The sequence below is a fragment of the Hemitrygon akajei genome, chromosome 6, assembly GCF_048418815.1.
Source record: "Hemitrygon akajei chromosome 6, sHemAka1.3, whole genome shotgun sequence".
Lineage (NCBI taxonomy): Eukaryota > Metazoa > Chordata > Chondrichthyes > Myliobatiformes > Dasyatidae > Hemitrygon > Hemitrygon akajei.
The window spans coordinates 110,975,600-110,999,351 of record NC_133129.1 but is presented as its reverse complement, the minus strand read 5'-3'; positions in this window follow the sequence as shown (position 1 = coordinate 110,999,351).

Genomic DNA, 23,752 nt, shown 5'->3' with positions numbered 1-23,752 from the left:
GCCATAAACCGAACAGTCTTCCTCAGACCCAAGTACCATAAACCGGACAGTCTTCCTCAGAACCAGTACCATAAACCGGACAGTCTTCCTCAGACCCAGTGCCATAATCCGGACAGTCTTCCTCAGACCCAGTACCATAAACCTATCAGTCTTACTCAGACCCTTTGCCATAAACCGAACAGTCTTCCTCAGACCCAAGTACCATAAACCGGACAGTCTTCCTCAGACCCTGTGCCATAAACCGGACCGTCTTACTCAGACCCAGTACCATAAACCTATCAGTCTTACTCAGACCCTTTGCCATAAACCGAACAGTCTTCCTCAGACCCAAGTACCATAAACCGGACAGTCTTCCTCAGAACCAGTACCATAAACCGGACAGTCTTCCTCAGACCCAGTGCCATAATCCGGACAGTTTTCCTCAGACCCAAGTACCATAAACGGGACAGTCTTCCTCAGACCCAAGAACCATAAATCGGACAGGCTTCCTCAGCAACAAGTACGAAAAGCCGGACAGTCTTCCTCAGACCCAGTGCCATAAACCGGACAGTCTTCCTCAGACCCAGTGCCATAAACTGGACTGTCTTCATCAGACCCAGTGCCATAAACCGTCAGTCTTCTTCAGCAACATGTACTATAAACCGGACAGTCTTCCTCAGACCCAAGTGCCATAAACCGGACAGTCTTCCTCAGACCCAGTGCCATAAACTGGACAGTCTCCTCAGACCCAAGTACCATAAACTGGACAGTCTTCCTCAGCAACATTACCATAAACTGGACAGTCTTCCTCAGCAACATTACCATAAACTGGACAGTCTTCCTCAGACCCAGTGCCATAAACCGGACAGTCTTCCTCTGACCCAAGTACCATAAACCGGACAGTCTTCCTCAGAACCAGTACCATAAACCCGACAGTCTTCCTCAGACCCAGTGCAATAATCCGGACAGTTTTCCTCAGACCCAAGTACCATAAACGGGACAGACTTCCTCAGACCCAAGAACCATAAATCGGACAGGCTTCCTCAGCAACAAGTACGAAAAACTGGACAGTCTTCCTCAGAACCAGTGCCATAAACCGGACAGTCTTCCTCAGACCCAGTACCATGAACTGGACAGTCTTCATCAGACCCAGTGCCATAAACCGGACAGTCTTCTTCAGCAACATGTACTATAAACCGGACAGTCTTCATCAGACCCAGTGCCATAAACGGGACCGTCTCCTCAGACCCAAGTACCATAAACCGGACAGTCTTCCTCAGCAACAATACCATAAACTGGACTGTCTTCCTCAGACCAAGAGCCATAAACAGGACAGTGTTCCTCAGACCGAGTGCCATGAACAGGACAGTCTTCCTCAGTCCCAGTGCCATAAAACGGACAGTCTTCCTCAGACCCAAGTACCATAAACGGGACAGTCTTCCTCAGACCCAAGTACCATAAACCGGACAGTCTTCCTCAGTCCCAGTGCCATAAAACAGACAGTCTTCCTCAGCAACAAGTACCATAAACCGGACTGTCTTCCTCAGACCCAGTGCCATAAACCGGACAGTCTTCCTCAGCAACAGGTACCATTTAACGCACAGTCTTCCTCAGACCCAAGTACCATAAACCGGACAGTCTTCCTCAGACCCTGTGCCATAAACCGGACCGTCTTACTCAGACCCAGTACCATAAACCTATCAGTCTTACTCAGACCCTTTGCCATAAACCGAACAGTCTTCCTCAGACCCAAGTACCATAAACCGGACAGTCATCCTCAGAACCAGTACCATAAACCGGACAGTCTTCCTCAGACCCAGTGCCATAATCCGGACAGTTTTCCTCAGACCCAAGTACCATAAACGGGACAGTCTTCCTCAGACCCAAGAACCATAAATCGGACAGGCTTCCTCAGCAACAAGTACGAAAAGCCGGACAGTCTTCCTCAGACCCAGTGCCATAAACCGGACAGTCTTCCTCAGACACAGTGCCATAAACTGGACTGTCTTCATCAGACCCAGTGCCATAAACCGTCAGTCTTCTTCAGCAACATGTACTATAAACCGGACAGTCTTCCTCAGACCCAAGTGCCATAAACCGGACAGTCTTCCTCAGACCCAGTGCCATAAACGGGACAGTCTACTCAGACCCAAGTACCATAAACCGGACAGTCTTCCTCAGCAACAATACCATAAACCGGACAGTCTTCCTCAGACCCAGTGCCATAATCCGGACAGTCTTCCTCAGACCCAGTGCCATAAACCGGACAGTCTTCCTCAGACCCAGTGCCATAAACCGGACAGTCTTCCTCAGAACCAGTACCATAAACCGGACAGTCTTCCTCAGACCCAGTGCCATAATCCGGACAGTTTTCCTCAGACCCAAGTACCATAAACCGGACAGTCTTCCTCAGAACAAGTACCATAAACCGGACAGTCATCCTCAGACCCAGTGCCATAAACCTGACAGACTTCCTCAGACCCAAGTTCCATAAATTAGACAGTCTTCATCAGACCCAGTGACATAAACCGGACTGTCTTCATCAGACCCAGTGCCATAAACCGGACAGTCTTCCTCAGACCCAGTGCCATAAACCGGACAGTCTTTCTCAGACCCAGTGACATAAACTGGACAGTCTTCATCAGACTCAGTGCCATAAACTGGACAGTCTTCATCAGACTCAGTGCCATAAACCGGACAGTCTTCTTCAGCAACATGTACTATAAACCGGACAGTCTTCATCAGACCCAGTGCCATAAACGGGACAGTCTCCTCAGACCCAAGTACCATAAACTGGACAGTCTTCCTCAGCAACAATACCGTAAACTGGACAGTCTTCCTCAGACCAAGAGCCATAAACAGGACAGTGTTCCTTAGACCCAGTGCCATAAACCGGACTGTCTTCCTCAGACCCAGTGCAATAATCCGGACAGTTTTCCTCAGACCCAAGTACCATAAACGGGACAGACTTCCTCAGACCCAAGAACCATAAATCGGACAGGCTTCCTCAGCAACAAGTACGAAAAACTGGACAGTCTTCCTCAGAACCAGTGCCATAAACCGGACAGTCTTCCTCAGACCCAGTACCATGAACTGGACAGTCTTCATCAGACCCAGTGCCATAAACCGGACAGTCTTCTTCAGCAACATGTACTATAAACCGGACAGTCTTCATCAGACCCAGTGCCATAAACGGGACCGTCTCCTCAGACCCAAGTACCATAAACCGGACAGTCTTCCTCAGCAACAATACCATAAACTGGACTGTCTTCCTCAGACCAAGGGCCATAAACAGGACAGTGTTCCTCAGACCGAGTGCCATGAACAGGACAGTCTTCCTCAGTCCCAGTGCCATAAAACGGACAGTCTTCCTCAGACCCAAGTACCATAAACGGGACAGTCTTCCTCAGACCCAAGTACCATAAACCGGACAGTCTTCCTCAGTCCCAGTGCCATAAACCAGACAGTCTTCCTCAGCAACAAGTACCATAAACCGGACTGTCTTCCTCAGACCCAGTGCCATAAACCAGACAGTCTTCCTCAGCAACAGGTACCATAAAACGCACAGTCTTCCTCAGACCCAAGTACCATAAACCGGACAGTCTTCCTCAGACCCTGTGCCATAAACCGGACCGTCTTACTCAGACCCAGTACCATAAACCTATCAGTCTTACTCAGACCCTTTGCCATAAACCGAACAGTCTTCCTCAGACCCAAGTACCATAAACCGGACAGTCTTCCTCAGAACCAGAACCATAAACCGGACAGTCTTCCTCAGACCCAGTGCCATAATCCGGACAGTTTTCCTCAGACCCAAGTACCATAAACGGGACAGTCTTCCTCAGACCCAAGAACCATAAATCGGACAGGCTTCCTCAGCAACAAGTACGAAAAGCCGGACAGTCTTCCTCAGACCCAGTGCCATAAACCGGACAGCCTTCCTCAGACCCAGTGCCATAAACTGGACTGTCTTCATCAGACCCAGTGCCATAAACCGTCAGTCTTCTTCAGCAACATGTACTATAAACCGGACAGTCTTCCTCAGACCCAAGTGCCATAAACCGGACAGTCTTCCTCAGACCCAGTGCCATAAACTGGACAGTCTACTCAGACCCAAGTACCATAAACCGGACAGTCTTCCTCAGCAACAATACCATAAACCGGACAGTCTTCCTCAGACCCAGTGCCATATTCCGGACAGTCTTCCTCAGACCCAGTGCCATAAACCGGACAGTCTTCCTCAGACCCAGTGCCATAAACCGGACAGTCTTCCTCAGAACCAGTACCATAAACCGGACAGTCTTCCTCAGACCCAGTGCCATAATCCGGACAGTTTTCCTCAGACCCAAGTACCATAAACCGGACAGTCTTCCTCAGAACAAGTACCATAAACCGGACAGTCATCCTCAGACCCAGTGCCATAAACCTGACAGACTTCCTCAGACCCAAGTTCCATAAACCAGACAGTCTTCATCAGACCCAGTGACATAAACCGGACTGTCTTCATCAGACCCAGTGCCATAAACCGGACAGTCTTCCTCAGACCCAGTGCCATAAACCGGACAGTCTTCTTCAGCAACATGTACTATAAACCGGACAGTCTTCCTCAGACCCAGTGCCATAAACCGGACAGTCTTTCTCAGACCCAGTGACATAAACTGGACAGTCTTCCTCAGTCCCAGTGCCATAAACCAGACAGTCTTCATCAGCAACAAGTACCATAAACCGGACTGTCTTCCTCAGACCCAGTGCCATAAACCGGACAGTCTTCCTCAGCAACAGATACCATAAAACGGACAGTCTTCCTCAGACCCAAGTACCATAAACCGGACAGTCTTCCTCAGACCCTGTGCCATAAACCGGACAGTCTTACTCAGACCCAGTACCATAAACCAATCAGTCTTACTCAGACCCTTTGCCATAAACCGGACAGTCTTCCTCAGAACCAGTACCATAAACCGGACAGTCTTCCTCAGACCCAGTGCCATAATCCGGACAGTTTTCCTCAGACCCAAGTACCATAAACGGGACAGTCTTCCTCAGACCCAAGAACCATAAATCGGACAGGCTTCCTCAGCAACAAGTACGAAAAGCCGGACAGTCTTCCTCAGACCCAGTGCCATAAACCGGACAGTCTTCCTCAGACCCAGTGCCATAAACTGGACTGTCTTCATCAGACCCATTGCCATAAACCGTCAGTCTTCTTCAGCAACATGTACTATAAACCGGACAGTCTTCCTCAGACCCAAGTGCCATAAACCGGACAGTCTTCCTCAGACCCAGTGCCATAAACGGGACAGTCTACTCAGACCCAAGTACCATAAACCGGACAGTCTTCCTCAGCAACAATACCATAAACCGGACAGTCTTCCTCAGACCCAGTGCCATAATCCGGACAGTCTTCCTCAGACCCAGTGCCATAAACCGGACAGTCTTCCTCAGACCCAGTGCCATAAACCGGACAGTCTTCCTCAGAACCAGTACCATAAACCGGACAGTCTTCCTCAGACCCAGTGCCATAATCCGGACAGTTTTCCTCAGACCCAAGTACCATAAACCGGACAGTCATCCTCAGACCCAGTGCCATAAACCTGACAGACTTCCTCAGACCCAAGTTCCATAAACCAGACAGTCTTCATCAGACCCAGTGACATAAACCGGACTGTCTTCATCAGACCCAGTGCCATAAACCGGACAGTCTTCCTCAGACCCAGTGCCATAAACCGGACAGTCTTCCTCAGAACCAGTACCATAAACCGGACAGTCTTCCTCAGACCCAGTGCCATAATCCGGACAGTTTTCCTCAGACCCAAGTACCATAAACGGGACAGTCTTCCTCAGACACAAGAACCATAAATCGGACAGGCTTCCTCAGCAACAAGTACGAAAAACCGGACAGTCTTCCTCAGACCCAGTGCCATAAACCGGACAGTCTTTCTCAGACCCAGTGCCATAAACTGGACAGTCTTCATCAGACTCAGTGCCATAAACCGGACAGTCTTCTTCAGCAACATGTACTATAAACCGGACAGTCTTCATCAGACCCAGTGCCATAAACGGGACAGTCTCCTCAGACCCAAGTACCATAAACTGGACAGTCTTCCTCAGCAACAATACCGTAAACTGGACAGTCTTCCTCAGACCAAGAGCCATAAACAGGACAGTGTTCCTTAGACCCAGTGCCATAAACCGGACTCTCTTCATCAGACCCAGTGCCATAAACTGGACAGTCTTCCTCAGACCCAGTGCCATAAACCGGACAGTCTTCCTCTGACCCAAGTACCATAAACCGGACAGTCTTCCTCAGAACCAGTACCATAAACCGGACAGTCTTCCTCATACCCAGTGCAATAATCCGGACAGTTTTCCTCAGACCCAAGTACCATAAACGGGACAGACTTCCTCAGACCCAAGAACCATAAATCGGACAGGCTTCCTCAGCAACAAGTACGAAAAACCGGACAGTCTTCCTCAGAACCAGTGCCATAAACCGGACAGTCTTCCTCAGACCCAGTACCATGAACTGGACAGTCTTCATCAGACCCAGTGCCATAAACCGGACAGTCTTCTTCAGCAACATGTACTATAAACCGGACAGTCTTCATCAGACCCAGTGCCATAAACGGGACCGTCTCCTCAGACCCAAGTACCATAAACCGGACAGTCTTCCTCAGCAACAATACCATAAACTGGACTGTCTTCCTCAGACCAAGGGCCATAAACAGGACAGTGTTCCTCAGACCGAGTGCCATGAACAGGACAGTCTTCCTCAGTCCCAGTGCCATAAAACGGACAGTCTTCCTCAGACCCAAGTACCATAAACGGGACAGTCTTCCTCAGACCCAAGTACCATAAACCGGACAGTCTTCCTCAGTCCCAGTGCCATAAACCAGACAGTCTTCATCAGCAACAAGTACCATAAACCTGACTGTCTTCCTCAGACCCAGTGCCATAAACCGGACAGTCTTCCTCAGCAACAGGTACCATAAAACGGACAGTCTTCCTCAGACCCAAGTACCATAAACCGGACAGTCTTCCTCAGACCCTGTGCCATAAACCGGACAGTCTTACTCAGACCCAGTACCATAAACCTATCAGTCTTACTCAGACCCTTTGCCATAAACTGGACAGTCTTCCTCAGAACCAGTACCATAAACCGGACAGTCTTCCTCAGACCCAGTGCCATAATCCGGACAGTTTTCCTCAGACCCAAGTACCATAAACGGGACAGTCTTCCTCAGACCCAAGAACCATAAATCGGACAGGCTTCCTCAGCAACAAGTACGAAAAGCCGGACAGTCTTCCTCAGACCCAGTGCCATAAACTGGACAGTCTTCCTCAGACCCAGTGCCATAAACTGGACTGTCTTCATCAGACCCAGTGCCATAAACCGTCAGTCTTCTTCAGCAACATGTACTATAAACCGGACAGTCTTCCTCAGACCCAAGTGCCATAAACCGGACAGTCTTCCTCAGACCCAGTGCCATAAACGGGACAGTCTACTCAGACCCAAGTACCATAAACCGGACAGTCTTCCTCAGCAACAATACCATAAACCGGACAGTCTTCCTCAGACCCAGTGCCATAATCCGGACAGTCTTCCTCAGACTCAGTGCCATGAACCGGACAGTCTTCCTCAGACCCAGTGCCATAAACCGGACAGTCTTCCTCAGAACCAGTACCATAAACCGGACAGTCTTCCTCAGACCCAGTGCCATAATCCGGACAGTTTTCCTCAGAACCAAGTACCATAAACCGGACAGTCTTCCTGAGACAAAGTGCCATAAACCAGACTGTCTTTATCAGACCCAAGTACCATAAACGGGACAGTCTTCCTCAGACCCAAGAACCATAAATCGGACAGGCTTCCTCAGCAACAAGTACGAAAAACCGGACAGTCTTCCTCAGACCCAGTGCCATAAACCGGACAGTCTTCCTCAGACCCATGTGCCATAAACCGAACAGTCTTCCTCAGACCCAGTGCCATAAACTGGACAGTCTACTCAGACCCAAGTACCATAAACCGGACAGTCTTCCTCAGCAACAATACCATAAACCGGACAGTCTTCCTCAGACCCAGTGCCATAATCCGGACAGTCTTCCTCAGACCCAGTGCCATAAACCGGACAGTCTTCCTCAGACCCAGTGCCATAAACCGGACAGTCTTCCTCAGAACCAGTACCATAAACCGGACAGTCTTCCTCAGACCCAGTGCCATAATCCGGACAGTTTTCCTCAGACCCAAGTACCATAAACGGGACAGTCTTCCTCAGACACAAGAACCATAAATCGGACAGGCTTCCTCAGCAACAAGTACGAAAAACCGGACAGTCTTCCTCAGACCCAGTGCCATAAACCGGACAGTCTTTCTCAGACCCAGTGCCATAAACTGGACAGTCTTCATCAGACTCAGTGCCATAAACCGGACAGTCTTCTTCAGCAACATGTACTATAAACCGGACAGTCTTCATCAGACCCAGTGCCATAAACGGGACAGTCTCCTCAGACCCAAGTACCATAAACTGGACAGTCTTCCTCAGCAACAATACCGTAAACTGGACAGTCTTCCTCAGACCAAGAGCCATAAACAGGACAGTGTTCCTTAGACCCAGTGCCATAAACCGGACTGTCTTCATCAGACCCAGTGCCATAAACTGGACAGTCTTCCTCAGACCCAGTGCCATAAACCGGACAGTCTTCCTCTGACCCAAGTACCATAAACCGGACAGTCTTCCTCAGAACCAGTACCATAAACCGGACAGTCTTCCTCAGACCCAGTGCAATAATCCGGACAGTTTTCCTCAGACCAAAGTACCATAAACGGGACAGACTTCCTCAGACCCAAGAACCATAAATCGGACAGGCTTCCTCAGCAACAAGTACGAAAAACTGGACAGTCTTCCTCAGAACCAGTGCCATAAACCGGACAGTCTTCCTCAGACCCAGTACCATGAACTGGACAGTCTTCATCAGACCCAGTGCCATAAACCGGACAGTCTTCTTCAGCAACATGTACTATAAACCGGACAGTCTTCATCAGACCCAGTGCCATAAACGGGACCGTCTCCTCAGACCCAAGTACCATAAACCGGACAGTCTTCCTCAGCAACAATACCATAAACTGGACTGTCTTCCTCAGACCAAGGGCCATAAACAGGACAGTGTTCCTCAGACCGAGTGCCATGAACAGGACAGTCTTCCTCAGTCCCAGTGCCATAAAACGGACAGTCTTCCTCAGACCCAAGTACCATAAACGGGACAGTCTTCCTCAGACCCAAGTACCATAAACCGGACAGTCTTCCTCAGTCCCAGTGCCATAAACCAGACAGTCTTCCTCAGCAACAAGTACCATAAACCGGACTGTCTTCCTCAGACCCAGTGCCATAAACCGGACAGTCTTCCTCAGCAACAGGTACCATAAAACGGACAGTCTTCCTCAGACCCAAGTACCATAAACCGGACAGTCTTCTCAGACCCAAGTACCATAAACCGGACAGTCTTCCTCAGAAACAATACCATAAACTGGACAGTCTTCCTCAGACCAAGTGCCATAAACAGGACAGTGTTCCTCAGACCGCGTGCCATGAACAGGACAGTCTTCCTCAGTCCCAGTGCCATAAACCGGACAGTCTTCCTCAGACCCAAATACCATAAACGGGACAGTCTTCCTCAGACGCAAGTACCATAAACCGGACAGTCTTCCTCAGTCCCAGTGCCATAAACCATACAGTCTTCCTCAGCAACAAGTACCATAAACCGGACTGTCTTCCTCAGACCCAGTGCCATAAACCGGACAGTCTTCCTCAGCAACAGGTACCATAAAACGGACAGTCTTCCTCAGACCCAAGTACGATAAACCGGACAGTCTTCCTCAGACCCTGTGCCATAAACCGGACAGTCTTCCTCAGACCCAAGTATCATAATCCGGACAGTCTTCTCAGAACCAGTACCATAAACCGGACTGTCTTCCTCAGACCCAGTGCCATAATCCGGACAGTTTTCCTCAGACCCACGTACCATAAACGGGACAGCCTTCCTCAGAACCAAGAACCATAAATCGGACAGGCTTCCTCAGCAACAAGTACGAAAAACCGGACAGTCTTCCTCAGACCCAGTGCCATATACCGGACAGTCTTCATCAGACCCAGTGCAATAAAACGGACAGTCTTCCTCAGCAACAAGTACCATAAACCGGACAGTCTTCCTCAGACCCAGTGCCATATACCGGACAGTCTTCATCAGACCCAGTGCCATAAACCGGACAGTCTTCCTCAGCAACAAGTACCATAAACCAGACAGTCTTCCTCAGACCCAGTGCGATAAACCGGACAGACTTCCTCAGACCCAGTGCCATAAACCGGACAGTCTTACTCAGACCCAGTGCCATAAACCGGACAGACTTCCTCAGACCCAGTGCCATAAACCAGACAGTCTTCTTCAGCAACAAGTACCATAAACCGGACAGTTTTCCTCAGCAACAAGTACCATAAACCGGACAGTCTTCATCAGACCCAGTGCCATAAACCGGACAGTCTTCCTCAGCAACAAGTACCATAAACCAGACAGTCTTCCTCAGACCCAGTGCGATAAACCGGACAGACGTCCTCAGAACCAGTGCCATAAACCCGACAGTCTTCATCAGACCAAGTGCCATAAACTGGACAGTCTTCCTCAGACCCAGTGCCATAAACCGGACAGACTTCCTCAGACCCAGTGCCATAAACCGGACAGTCTTCCTGAGACCCAGTGCCATAAACCGGACAGACTTACTCAGACCCAGTGCCATAAACCGGACAGTCTTCCTCAGACCCAAGTACCATAAACCGGAAAGTCTTCCTCAGACCAAGTGCCATGAACTGGACAGTCTTCATCAAATCCAGTGCCATAAACCGGACAGTCTTCCTCAGCAACAAGTACCATCAACCGGACAGTCTTCCTCAGCAACAAGTACCATAAACCGGACAGTCTTCATCAGACCCAGTGCCATAAACCGGACAGTCTTCCTCAGACCCAGTGCCATAAACTGGACTGTCTTCATCAGACCCAGTGCCATAAACCGTCAGTCTTCTTCAGCAACATGTACTATAAACCGGACAGTCTTCCTCAGACCCAAGTGCCATAAACCGGACAGTCTTCCTCAGACCCAGTGCCATAAACGGGACAGTCTACTCAGACCCAAGTACCATAAACCGGACAGTCTTCCTCAGCAACAATACCATAAACCGGACAGTCTTCCTCAGCAACAAGTACCATAAACCGGACAGACTTTATCAGACACAGTGCCATAATCCGGACAGTTTTCCTCAGACACAGTGCCATAAACCTGACAGTCTTCCTCTGACCCAGTGCCATAATCCGGACAGTTTTCCTCAGACCCAAGTACCATAAACGGGACAGACTTCCTCAGACCCAAGAACCATAAATCGGACAGGCTTCCTCAGCAACAAGTACGAAAAACCGGACAGTCTTCCTCAGACCCAGTGCCATAAACCGACAGTCTTCCTCAGACCCAGTACCATGAACTGGACAGTCTTCATCAGACCCAGTGCCATAAACCGGACAGTCGTCTTCAGCAACATGTACTATAAACCGGACAGTCTTCATCAGACCCAGTGCCATAAACGGGACCGTCTCCTCAGACCCAAGTACCATAAACCGGACAGTCTTCCTCAGCAACAATACCATAAACTGGACAGTCTTCCTCAGACCAAGTGCCATAAACAGGACAGTGTTCCTTAGACCGAGTGCCATGAACAGGACAGTCTTCCTCAGTGCCAGTGCCATAAACCGGACAGTCTTCCTCAGACCCAAGTACCATAAACGGGACAGTCTTCCTCAGACGCAAGTACCATAAACCGGACAGTCTTCCTCAGTCCCAGTGCCATAAACCATACAGTCTTCCTCAGCAACAAGTACCATAAACCGGACTGTCTTCCTCAGACCCAGTGCCATAAACCGGACAGTCTTCCTCAGCAACAGGTACCATAAAACGGACAGTCTTCCTCAGACCCAAGAACCATAAATCGGACAGGCTTCCTCAGCAACAAGTACGAAAAGCCGGACAGTCTTCCTCAGACCCAGTGCCATAAACTGGACAGTCTTCCTCAGACCCAGTGCCATAAACTGGACTGTCTTCATCAGACCCAGTGCCATAAACCGTCAGTCTTCTTCAGCAACATGTACTATAAACCGGACAGTCTTCCTCAGACCCAAGTGCCATAAACCGGACAGTCTTCCTCAGACCCAGTGCCATAAACGGGACAGTCTACTCAGACCCAAGTACCATAAACCGGACAGTCGTCCTCAGCAACAATACCATAAACCGGACAGTCTTCCTCAGACCCAGTGCCATAATCCGGACAGTCTTCCTCAGACTCAGTGCCATGAACCGGACAGTCTTCCTCAGACCCAGTGCCATAAACCGGACAGTCTTCCTCAGAACCAGTACCATAAACCGGACAGTCTTCCTCAGACCCAGTGCCATAATCCGGACAGTTTTCCTCAGAACCAAGTACCATAAACCGGACAGTCTTCCTGAGACAAAGTGCCATAAACCAGACTGTCTTTATCAGACCCAAGTACCATAAACGGGACAGTCTTCCTCAGACCCAAGAACCATAAATCGGACAGGCTTCCTCAGCAACAAGTACGAAAAACCGGACAGTCTTCCTCAGACCCAGTGCCATAAACCGGACAGTCTTCCTCAGACCCATGTGCCATAAACCGAACAGTCTTCCTCAGACCCAGTGCCATAAACTGGACAGTCTACTCAGACCCAAGTACCATAAACCGGACAGTCTTCCTCAGCAACAATACCATAAACCGGACAGTCTTCCTCAGACCCAGTGCCATAAACCGGACAGTCTTCTTCAGCAACATGTACTATAAACCGGACAGTCTTCATCAGACCCAGTGCCATAAACGGGACAGTCTCCTCAGACCCAAGTACCATAAACTGGACAGTCTTCCTCAGCAACAATACCGTAAACTGGACAGTCTTCCTCAGACCAAGAGCCATAAACAGGACAGTGTTCCTTAGACCCAGTGCCATAAACCGGACTGTCTTCATCAGACCCAGTGCCATAAACTGGACAGTCTTCCTCAGACCCAGTGCCATAAACCGGACAGTCTTCCTCTGACCCAAGTACCATAAACCGGACAGTCTTCCTCAGAACCAGTACCATAAACCGGACAGTCTTCCTCAGACCCAGTGCAATAATCCGGACAGTTTTCCTCAGACCAAAGTACCATAAACGGGACAGACTTCCTCAGACCCAAGAACCATAAATCGGACAGGCTTCCTCAGCAACAAGTACGAAAAACTGGACAGTCTTCCTCAGAACCAGTGCCATAAACCGGACAGTCTTCATCAGACCCAGTGCCATAAACGGGACCGTCTCCTCAGACCCAAGTACCATAAACCGGACAGTCTTCCTCAGCAACAATACCATAAACTGGACTGTCTTCCTCAGACCAAGGGCCATAAACAGGACAGTGTTCCTCAGACCGAGTGCCATGAACAGGACAGTCTTCCTCAGTCCCAGTGCCATAAAACGGACAGTCTTCCTCAGACCCAAGTACCATAAACGGGACAGTCTTCCTCAGACCCAAGTACCATAAACCGGACAGTCTTCCTCAGTCCCAGTGCCATAAACCAGACAGTCTTCCTCAGCAACAAGTACCATAAACCGGACTGTCTTCCTCAGACCCAGTGCCATAAACCGGACAGTCTTCCTCAGCAACAGGTACCATAAAACGGACAGTCTTCCTCAGACCCAAGTACCATAAACCGGACAGGTTTCTCAGACCCAAGTACCATAAACCGGACAGTCTTCCTCAGAAACAATACCATAAACTGGACAGTCTTCCTCAGACCAAGTGCCATAAACAGGACAGTGTTCCTCAGACCGCGTGCCATGAACAGGACAGTCTTCCTCAGTCCCAGTGCCATAAACCGGACAGTCTTCCTCAGACCCAAATACCATAAACGGGACAGTCTTCCTCAGACGCAAGTACCATAAACCGGACAGTCTTCCTCAGTCCCAGTGCCATAAACCATACAGTCTTCCTCAGCAACAAGTACCATAAACCGGACTGTCTTCCTCAGACCCAGTGCCATAAACCGGACAGTCTTCCTCAGCAACAGGTACCATAAAACGGACAGTCTTCCTCAGACCCAAGTACGATAAACCGGACAGTCTTCCTCAGACCCTGTGCCATAAACCGGACAGTCTTCCTCAGACCCAAGTATCATAATCCGGACAGTCTTCTCAGAACCAGTACCATAAACCGGACTGTCTTCCTCAGAACCAGTACCATAAACCGGACAGTCTTCCTCAGACCCAGTGCCATAATCCGGACAGTTTTCCTCAGAACCAAGTACCATAAACCGGACAGTCTTCCTGAGACAAAGTGCCATAAACCAGACTGTCTTTATCAGACCCAAGTACCATAAACGGGACAGTCTTCCTCAGACCCAAGAACCATAAATCGGACAGGCTTCCTCAGCAACAAGTACGAAAAACCGGACAGTCTTCCTCAGACCCAGTGCCATAAACCGGACAGTCTTCCTCAGACCCATGTGCCATAAACCGAACAGTCTTCCTCAGACCCAGTGCCATAAACTGGACAGTCTACTCAGACCCAAGTACCATAAACCGGACAGTCTTCCTCAGCAACAATACCATAAACCGGACAGTCTTCCTCAGACCCAGTGCCATAATCCGGACAGTCTTCCTCAGACCCAGTGCCATAAACCGGACAGTCTTCCTCAGACCCAGTGCCATAAACCGGACAGTCTTCCTCAGAACCAGTACCATAAACCGGACAGTCTTCCTCAGACCCAGTGCCATAATCCGGACAGTTTTCCTCAGACCCAAGTACCATAAACGGGACAGTCTTCCTCAGACACAAGAACCATAAATCGGACAGGCTTCCTCAGCAACAAGTACGAAAAACCGGACAGTCTTCCTCAGACCCAGTGCCATAAACCGGACAGTCTTTCTCAGACCCAGTGCCATAAACTGGACAGTCTTCATCAGCAACATGTACTATAAACCGGACAGTCTTCATCAGACCCAGTGCCATAAACGGGACAGTCTCCTCAGACCCAAGTACCATAAACTGGACAGTCTTCCTCAGCAACAATACCGTAAACTGGACAGTCTTCCTCAGACCAAGAGCCATAAACAGGACAGTGTTCCTTAGACCCAGTGCCATAAACCGGACTGTCTTCATCAGACCCAGTGCCATAAACTGGACAGTCTTCCTCAGACCCAGTGCCATAAACCGGACAGTCTTCCTCTGACCCAAGTACCATAAACCGGACAGTCTTCCTCAGAACCAGTACCATAAACCGGACAGTCTTCCTCAGACCCAGTGCAATAATCCGGACAGTTTTCCTCAGACCAAAGTACCATAAACGGGACAGACTTCCTCAGACCCAAGAACCATAAATCGGACAGGCTTCCTCAGCAACAAGTACGAAAAACTGGACAGTCTTCCTCAGAACCAGTGCCATAAACCGGACAGTCTTCCTCAGACCCAGTACCATGAACTGGACAGTCTTCATCAGACCCAGTGCCATAAACCGGACAGTCTTCTTCAGCAACAATACCATAAACTGGACTGTCTTCCTCAGACCAAGGGCCATAAACAGGACAGTGTTCCTCAGACCGAGTGCCATGAACAGGACAGTCTTCCTCAGTCCCAGTGCCATAAAACGGACAGTCTTCCTCAGACCCAAGTACCATAAACGGGACAGTCTTCCTCAGACCCAAGTACCATAAACCGGACAGTCTTCCTCAGTCCCAGTGCCATAAACCAGACAGTCTTCCTCAGCAACAAGTACCATAAACCGGACTGTCTTCCTCAGACCCAGTGCCATAAACCGGACAGTCTTCCTCAGCAACAGGTACCATAAAACGGACAGTCTTCCTCAGACCCAAGTACCATAAACCGGACAGTCTTCTCAGACCCAAGTACCATAAACCGGACAGTCTTCCTCAGAAACAATACCATAAACTGGACAGTCTTCCTCAGACCAAGTGCCATAAACAGGACAGTGTTCCTCAGACCGCGTGCCATGAACAGGACAGTCTTCCTCAGTCCCAGTGCCATAAACCGGACAGTCTTCCTCAGACCCAAATACCATAAACGGGACAGTCTTCCTCAGACGCAAGTACCATAAACAGGACAGTCTTCCTCAGTCCCAGTGCCATAAACCATACAGTCTTCCTCAGCAACAAGTACCATAAACCGGACTGTCTTCCTCAGACCCAGTGCCATAAACCGGACAGTCTTCCTCAGCAACAGGTACCATAAAACGGACAGTCTTCCTCAGACCCAAGTACGATAAACCGGACAGTCTTCCTCAGACCCTGTGCCATAAACCGGACAGTCTTCCTCAGACCCAAGTATCATAATCCGGACAGTCTTCTCAGAACCAGTACCATAAACCGGACTGTCTTCCTCAGACCCAGTGCCATAATCCGGACAGTTTTCCTCAGACCCACGTACCATAAACGGGACAGCCTTCCTCAGAACCAAGAACCATAAATCGGACAGGCTTCCTCAGCAACAAGTACGAAAAACCGGACAGTCTTCCTCAGACCCAGTGCCATATACCGGACAGTCTTCATCAGACCCAGTGCAATAAAACGGACAGTCTTCCTCAGCAACAAGTACCATAAACCGGACAGTCTTCCTCAGACCCAGTGCCATATACCGGACAGTCTTCATCAGACCCAGTGCCATAAACCGGACAGTCTTCCTCAGCAACAAGTACCATAAACCAGACAGTCTTCCTCAGACCCAGTGCGATAAACCGGACAGACTTCCTCAGACCCAGTGCCATAAACCGGACAGTCTTACTCAGACCCAGTGCCATAAACCGGACAGACTTCCTCAGACCCAGTGCCATAAACCAGACAGTCTTCTTCAGCAACAAGTACCATAAACCGGACAGTTTTCCTCAGCAACAAGTACCATAAACCGGACAGTCTTCATCAGACCCAGTGCCATAAACCGGACAGTCTTCCTCAGCAACAAGTACCATAAACCAGACAGTCTTCCTCAGACCCAGTGCGATAAACCGGACAGACGTCCTCAGAACCAGTGCCATAAACCCGACAGTCTTCATCAGACCAAGTGCCATAAACTGGACAGTCTTCCTCAGACCCAGTGCCATAAACCGGACAGACTTCCTCAGACCCAGTGCCATAAACCGGACAGTCTTCCTGAGACCCAGTGCCATAAACCGGACAGACTTACTCAGACCCAGTGCCATAAACCGGACAGTCTTCCTCAGACCCAAGTACCATAAACCGGAAAGTCTTCCTCAGACCAAGTGCCATGAACTGGACAGTCTTCATCAAATCCAGTGCCATAAACCGGACAGTCTTCCTCAGCAACAAGTACCATCAACCGGACAGTCTTCCTCAGCAACAAGTACCATAAACCGGACAGTCTTCATCAGACCCAGTGCCATAAACCGGACAGTCTTCCTCAGACCCAGTGCCATAAACTGGACTGTCTTCATCAGACCCAGTGCCATAAACCGTCAGTCTTCTTCAGCAACATGTACTATAAACCGGACAGTCTTCCTCAGACCCAAGTGCCATAAACCGGACAGTCTTCCTCAGACCCAGTGCCATAAACGGGACAGTCTACTCAGACCCAAGTACCATAAACCGGACAGTCTTCCTCAGCAACAATACCATAAACCGGACAGTCTTCCTCAGCAACAAGTACCATAAACCGGACAGACTTTATCAGACACAGTGCCATAATCCGGACAGTTTTCCTCAGACACAGTGCCATAAACCTGACAGTCTTCCTCTGACCCAGTGCCATAATCCGGACAGTTTTCCTCAGACCCAAGTACCATAAACGGGACAGACTTCCTCAGACCCAAGAACCATAAATCGGACAGGCTTCCTCAGCAACAAGTACGAAAAACCGGACAGTCTTCCTCAGACCCAGTGCCATAAACCGACAGTCTTCCTCAGACCCAGTACCATGAACTGGACAGTCTTCATCAGACCCAGTGCCATAAACCGGACAGTCGTCTTCAGCAACATGTACTATAAACCGGACAGTCTTCATCAGACCCAGTGCCATAAACGGGACCGTCTCCTCAGACCCAAGTACCATAAACCGGACAGTCTTCCTCAGCAACAATACCATAAACTGGACAGTCTTCCTCAGACCAAGTGCCATAAACAGGACAGTGTTCCTTAGACCGAGTGCCATGAACAGGACAGTCTTCCTCAGTGCCAGTGCCATAAACCGGACAGTCTTCCTCAGACCCAAGTACCATAAACGGGACAGTCTTCCTCAGACGCAAGTACCATAAACCGGACAGTCTTCCTCAGTCCCAGTGCCATAAACCATACAGTCTTCCTCAGCAACAAGTACCATAAACCGGACTGTCTTCCTCAGACCCAGTGCCATAAACCGGACAGTCTTCCTCAGCAACAGGTACCATAAAACGGACAGTCTTCCTCAGACCCAAGAACCATAAATCGGACAGGCTTCCTCAGCAACAAGTACGAAAAGCCGGACAGTCTTCCTCAGACCCAGTGCCATAAACTGGACAGTCTTCCTCAGACCCAGTGCCATAAACTGGACTGTCTTCATCAGACCCAGTGCCATAAACCGTCAGTCTTCTTCAGCAACATGTACTATAAACCGGACAGTCTTCCTCAGACCCAAGTGCCATAAACCGGACAGTCTTCCTCAGACCCAGTGCCATAAACGGGACAGTCTACTCAGACCCAAGTACCATAAACCGGACAGTCGTCCTCAGCAACAATACCATAAACCGGACAGTCTTCCTCAGACCCAGTGCCATAATCCGGACAGTCTTCCTCAGACTCAGTGCCATGAACCGGACAGTCTTCCTCAGACCCAGTGCCATAAACCGGACAGTCTTCCTCAGAACCAGTACCATAAACCGGACAGTCTTCCTCAGACCCAGTGCCATAATCCGGACAGTTTTCCTCAGAACCAAGTACCATAAACCGGACAGTCTTCCTGAGACAAAGTGCCATAAACCAGACTGTCTTTATCAGACCCAAGTACCATAAACGGGACAGTCTTCCTCAGACCCAAGAACCATAAATCGGACAGGCTTCCTCAGCAACAAGTACGAAAAACCGGACAGTCTTCCTCAGACCCAGTGCCATAAACCGGACAGTCTTCCTCAGACCCATGTGCCATAAACCGAACAGTCTTCCTCAGACCCAGTGCCATAAACTGGACAGTCTACTCAGACCCAAGTACCATAAACCGGACAGTCTTCCTCAGCAACAATACCATAAACCGGACAGTCTTCCTCAGACCCAGTGCCATAAACCGGACAGTCTTCTTCAGCAACATGTACTATAAACCGGACAGTCTTCATCAGACCCAGTGCCATAAACGGGACAGTCTCCTCAGACCCAAGTACCATAAACTGGACAGTCTTCCTCAGCAACAATACCGTAAACTGGACAGTCTTCCTCAGACCAAGAGCCATAAACAGGACAGTGTTCCTTAGACCCAGTGCCATAAACCGGACTGTCTTCATCAGACCCAGTGCCATAAACTGGACAGTCTTCCTCAGACCCAGTGCCATAAACCGGACAGTCTTCCTCTGACCCAAGTACCATAAACCGGACAGTCTTCCTCAGAACCAGTACCATAAACCGGACAGTCTTCCTCAGACCCAGTGCAATAATCCGGACAGTTTTCCTCAGACCAAAGTACCATAAACGGGACAGACTTCCTCAGACCCAAGAACCATAAATCGGACAGGCTTCCTCAGCAACAAGTACGAAAAACTGGACAGTCTTCCTCAGAACCAGTGCCATAAACCGGACAGTCTTCATCAGACCCAGTGCCATAAACGGGACCGTCTCCTCAGACCCAAGTACCATAAACCGGACAGTCTTCCTCAGCAACAATACCATAAACTGGACTGTCTTCCTCAGACCAAGGGCCATAAACAGGACAGTGTTCCTCAGACCGAGTGCCATGAACAGGACAGTCTTCCTCAGTCCCAGTGCCATAAAACGGACAGTCTTCCTCAGACCCAAGTACCATAAACGGGACAGTCTTCCTCAGACCCAAGTACCATAAACCGGACAGTCTTCCTCAGTCCCAGTGCCATAAACCAGACAGTCTTCCTCAGCAACAAGTACCATAAACCGGACTGTCTTCCTCAGACCCAGTGCCATAAACCGGACAGTCTTCCTCAGCAACAGGTACCATAAAACGGACAGTCTTCCTCAGACCCAAGTACCATAAACCGGACAGGTTTCTCAGACCCAAGTACCATAAACCGGACAGTCTTCCTCAGAAACAATACCATAAACTGGACAGTCTTCCTCAGACCAAGTGCCATAAACAGGACAGTGTTCCTCAGACCGCGTGCCATGAACAGGACAGTCTTCCTCAGTCCCAGTGCCATAAACCGGACAGTCTTCCTCAGACCCAAATACCATAAACGGGACAGTCTTCCTCAGACGCAAGTACCATAAACCGGACAGTCTTCCTCAGTCCCAGTGCCATAAACCATACAGTCTTCCTCAGCAACAAGTACCATAAACCGGACTGTCTTCCTCAGACCCAGTGCCATAAACCGGACAGTCTTCCTCAGCAACAGGTACCATAAAACGGACAGTCTTCCTCAGACCCAAGTACGATAAACCGGACAGTCTTCCTCAGACCCTGTGCCATAAACCGGACAGTCTTCCTCAGACCCAAGTATCATAATCCGGACAGTCTTCTCAGAACCAGTACCATAAACCGGACTGTCTTCCTCAGACCCAGTGCCATAATCCGGACAGTTTTCCTCAGACCCAAGTACCATAAACGGGACAGCCTTCCTCAGAACCAAGAACCATAAATCGGACAGGCTTCCTCAGCAACAAGTACGAAAAACCGGACAGTCTTCCTCAGACCCAGTGCCATATACCGGACAGTCTTCATCAGACCCAGTGCAATAAAACGGACAGTCTTCCTCAGCAACAAGTACCATAAACCGGACAGTCTTCCTCAGACCCAGTGCCATATACCGGACAGTCTTCATCAGACCCAGTGCCATAAACCGGACAGTCTTCCTCAGCAACAAGTACCATAAACCAGACAGTCTTCCTCAGACCCAGTGCGATAAACCGGACAGACTTCCTCAGACCCAGTGCCATAAACCAGACAGTCTTCTTCAGCAACAAGTACCATAAACCGGACAGTTTTCCTCAGCAACAAGTACCATAAACCGGACAGTCTTCATCAGACCCAGTGCCATAAACCGGACAGTCTTCCTCAGCAACAAGTACCATAAACCAGACAGTCTTCCTCAGACCCAGTGCGATAAACCGGACAGACGTCCTCAGAACCAGTGCCATAAACCCGACAGTCTTCATCAGACCAAGTGCCATAAACTGGACAGTCTTCCTCAGACCCAGTGCCATAAACCGGACAGACTTCCTCAGACCCAGTGCCATAAACCGGACAGTCTTCCTGAGACCCAGTGCCATAAACCGGACAGACTTACTCAGACCCAGTGCCATAAACCGGACAGTATTCCTCAGACCCAAGTACCATAAACCGGAAAGTCTTCCTCAGACCAAGTGCCATAAACTGGACAGTCTTCATCAAATCCAGTGCCATAAACCGGACAGTCTTCCTCAGCAACAAGTACCATCAACCGGACAGTCTTCCTCAGCAACAAGTACCATAAACCGGACAGTCTTCATCAGACCCAGTGCCATAAACCGGACAGTCTTCCTCAGACCCAGTGCCATAAACTGGACTGTCTTCATCAGACCCAGTGCCATAAACCGTCAGTCTTCTTCAGCAACATGTACTATAAACCGGACAGTCTTCCTCAGACCCAAGTGCCATAAACCGGACAGTCTTCCTCAGACCCAGTGCCATAAACGGGACAGTCTACTCAGACCCAAGTACCATAAACCGGACAGTCTTCCTCAGCAACAATACCATAAACCGGACAGTCTTCCTCAGCAACAAGTACCATAAACCGGACAGACTTTATCAGACACAGTGCCATAATCCGGACAGTTTTCCTCAGACCCAGTGCCATAAACCTGACAGTCTTCCTCTGACCCAGTGCCATAATCCGGACAGTTTTCCTCAGACCCAAGTACCATAAACGGGACAGACTTCCTCAGATAAAAGAACCATAAATCGGACAGGCTTCCTCAGCAACAAGTACGAAAAACCGGACAGTCTTCCTCAGACCCAGTGCCATAAACCGACAGTCTTCCTCAGACCCAGTACCATGAACTGGACAGTCTTCATCAGACCCAGTGCCATAAACCGGACAGTCGTCTTCAGCAACATGTACTATAAACCGGACAGTCTTCATCAGACCCAGTGCCATAAACGGGACCGTCTCCTCAGACCCAAGTACCATAAACCGGACAGTCTTCCTCAGCAACAATACCATAAACTGGACAGTCTTCCTCAGACCAAGTGCCATAAACAGGACAGTGTTCCTTAGACCGAGTGCCATGAACAGGACAGTCTTCCTCAGTGCCAGTGCCATAAACCGGACAGTCTTCCTCAGACCCAAGTACCATAAACGGGACAGTCTTCCTCAGACGCAAGTACCATAAACCGGACAGTCTTCCTCAGTCCCAGTGCCATAAACCATACAGTCTTCCTCAGCAACAAGTACCATAAACCGGACTGTCTTCCTCAGACCCAGTGCCATAAAGCGGACAGTCTTCCTCAGCAACAGGTACCATAAAACGGACAGTCTTCCTCAGACCCAAGTACCATAAACGGGACAGTCTTCCTCAGACCCAAGTACCATAAACCGGACAGTCTTCCTCAGTCCCAGTGCCATAAACCAGACAGTCTTCATCAGCAACAAGTACCATAAACCTGACTGTCTTCCTCAGACCCAGTGCCATAAACCGGACAGTCTTCCTCAGCAACAGGTACCATAAAACGGACAGTCTTCCTCAGACCCAAGTACCATAAACCGGACAGTCTTCCTCAGACCCTGTGCCATAAACCGGACAGTCTTACTCAGACCCAGTGCCATAATCCGGACAGTTTTCCTCAGACCCAGTGCCATAATCCGGACAGTTTTCCTCAGACCCAAGTACCATAAACGGGACAGTCTTCCTCAGACCCAAGAACCATAAATCGGACAGGCTTCCTCAGCAACAAGTACGAAAAGCCGGACAGTCTTCCTCAGACCCAGTGCCATAAACTGGACAGTCTTCCTCAGACCCAGTGCCATAAACTGGACTGTCTTCATCAGACCCAGTGCCATAAACCGTCAGTCTTCTTCAGCAACATGTACTATAAACCGGACAGTCTTCCTCAGACCCAAGTGCCATAAACCGGACAGTCTTCCTCAGACCCAGTGCCATAAACGGGACAGTCTACTCAGACCCAAGTACCATAAACCGGACAGTCTTCCTCAGCAACAATACCATAAACCGGACAGTCTTCCTCAGACCCAGTGCCATAATCCGGACAGTCTTCCTCAGACTCAGTGCCATGAACCGGACAGTCTTCCTCAGACCCAGTGCCATAAACCGGACAGTCTTCCTCAGAACCAGTACCATAAACCGGACAGTCTTCCTCAGACCCAGTGCCATAATCCGGACAGTTTTCCTCAGAACCAAGTACCATAAACCGGACAGTCTTCCTGAGACAAAGTGCCATAAACCAGACTGTCTTTATCAGACCCAAGTACCATAAACGGGACAGTCTTCCTCAGACCCAAGAACCATAAATCGGACAGGCTTCC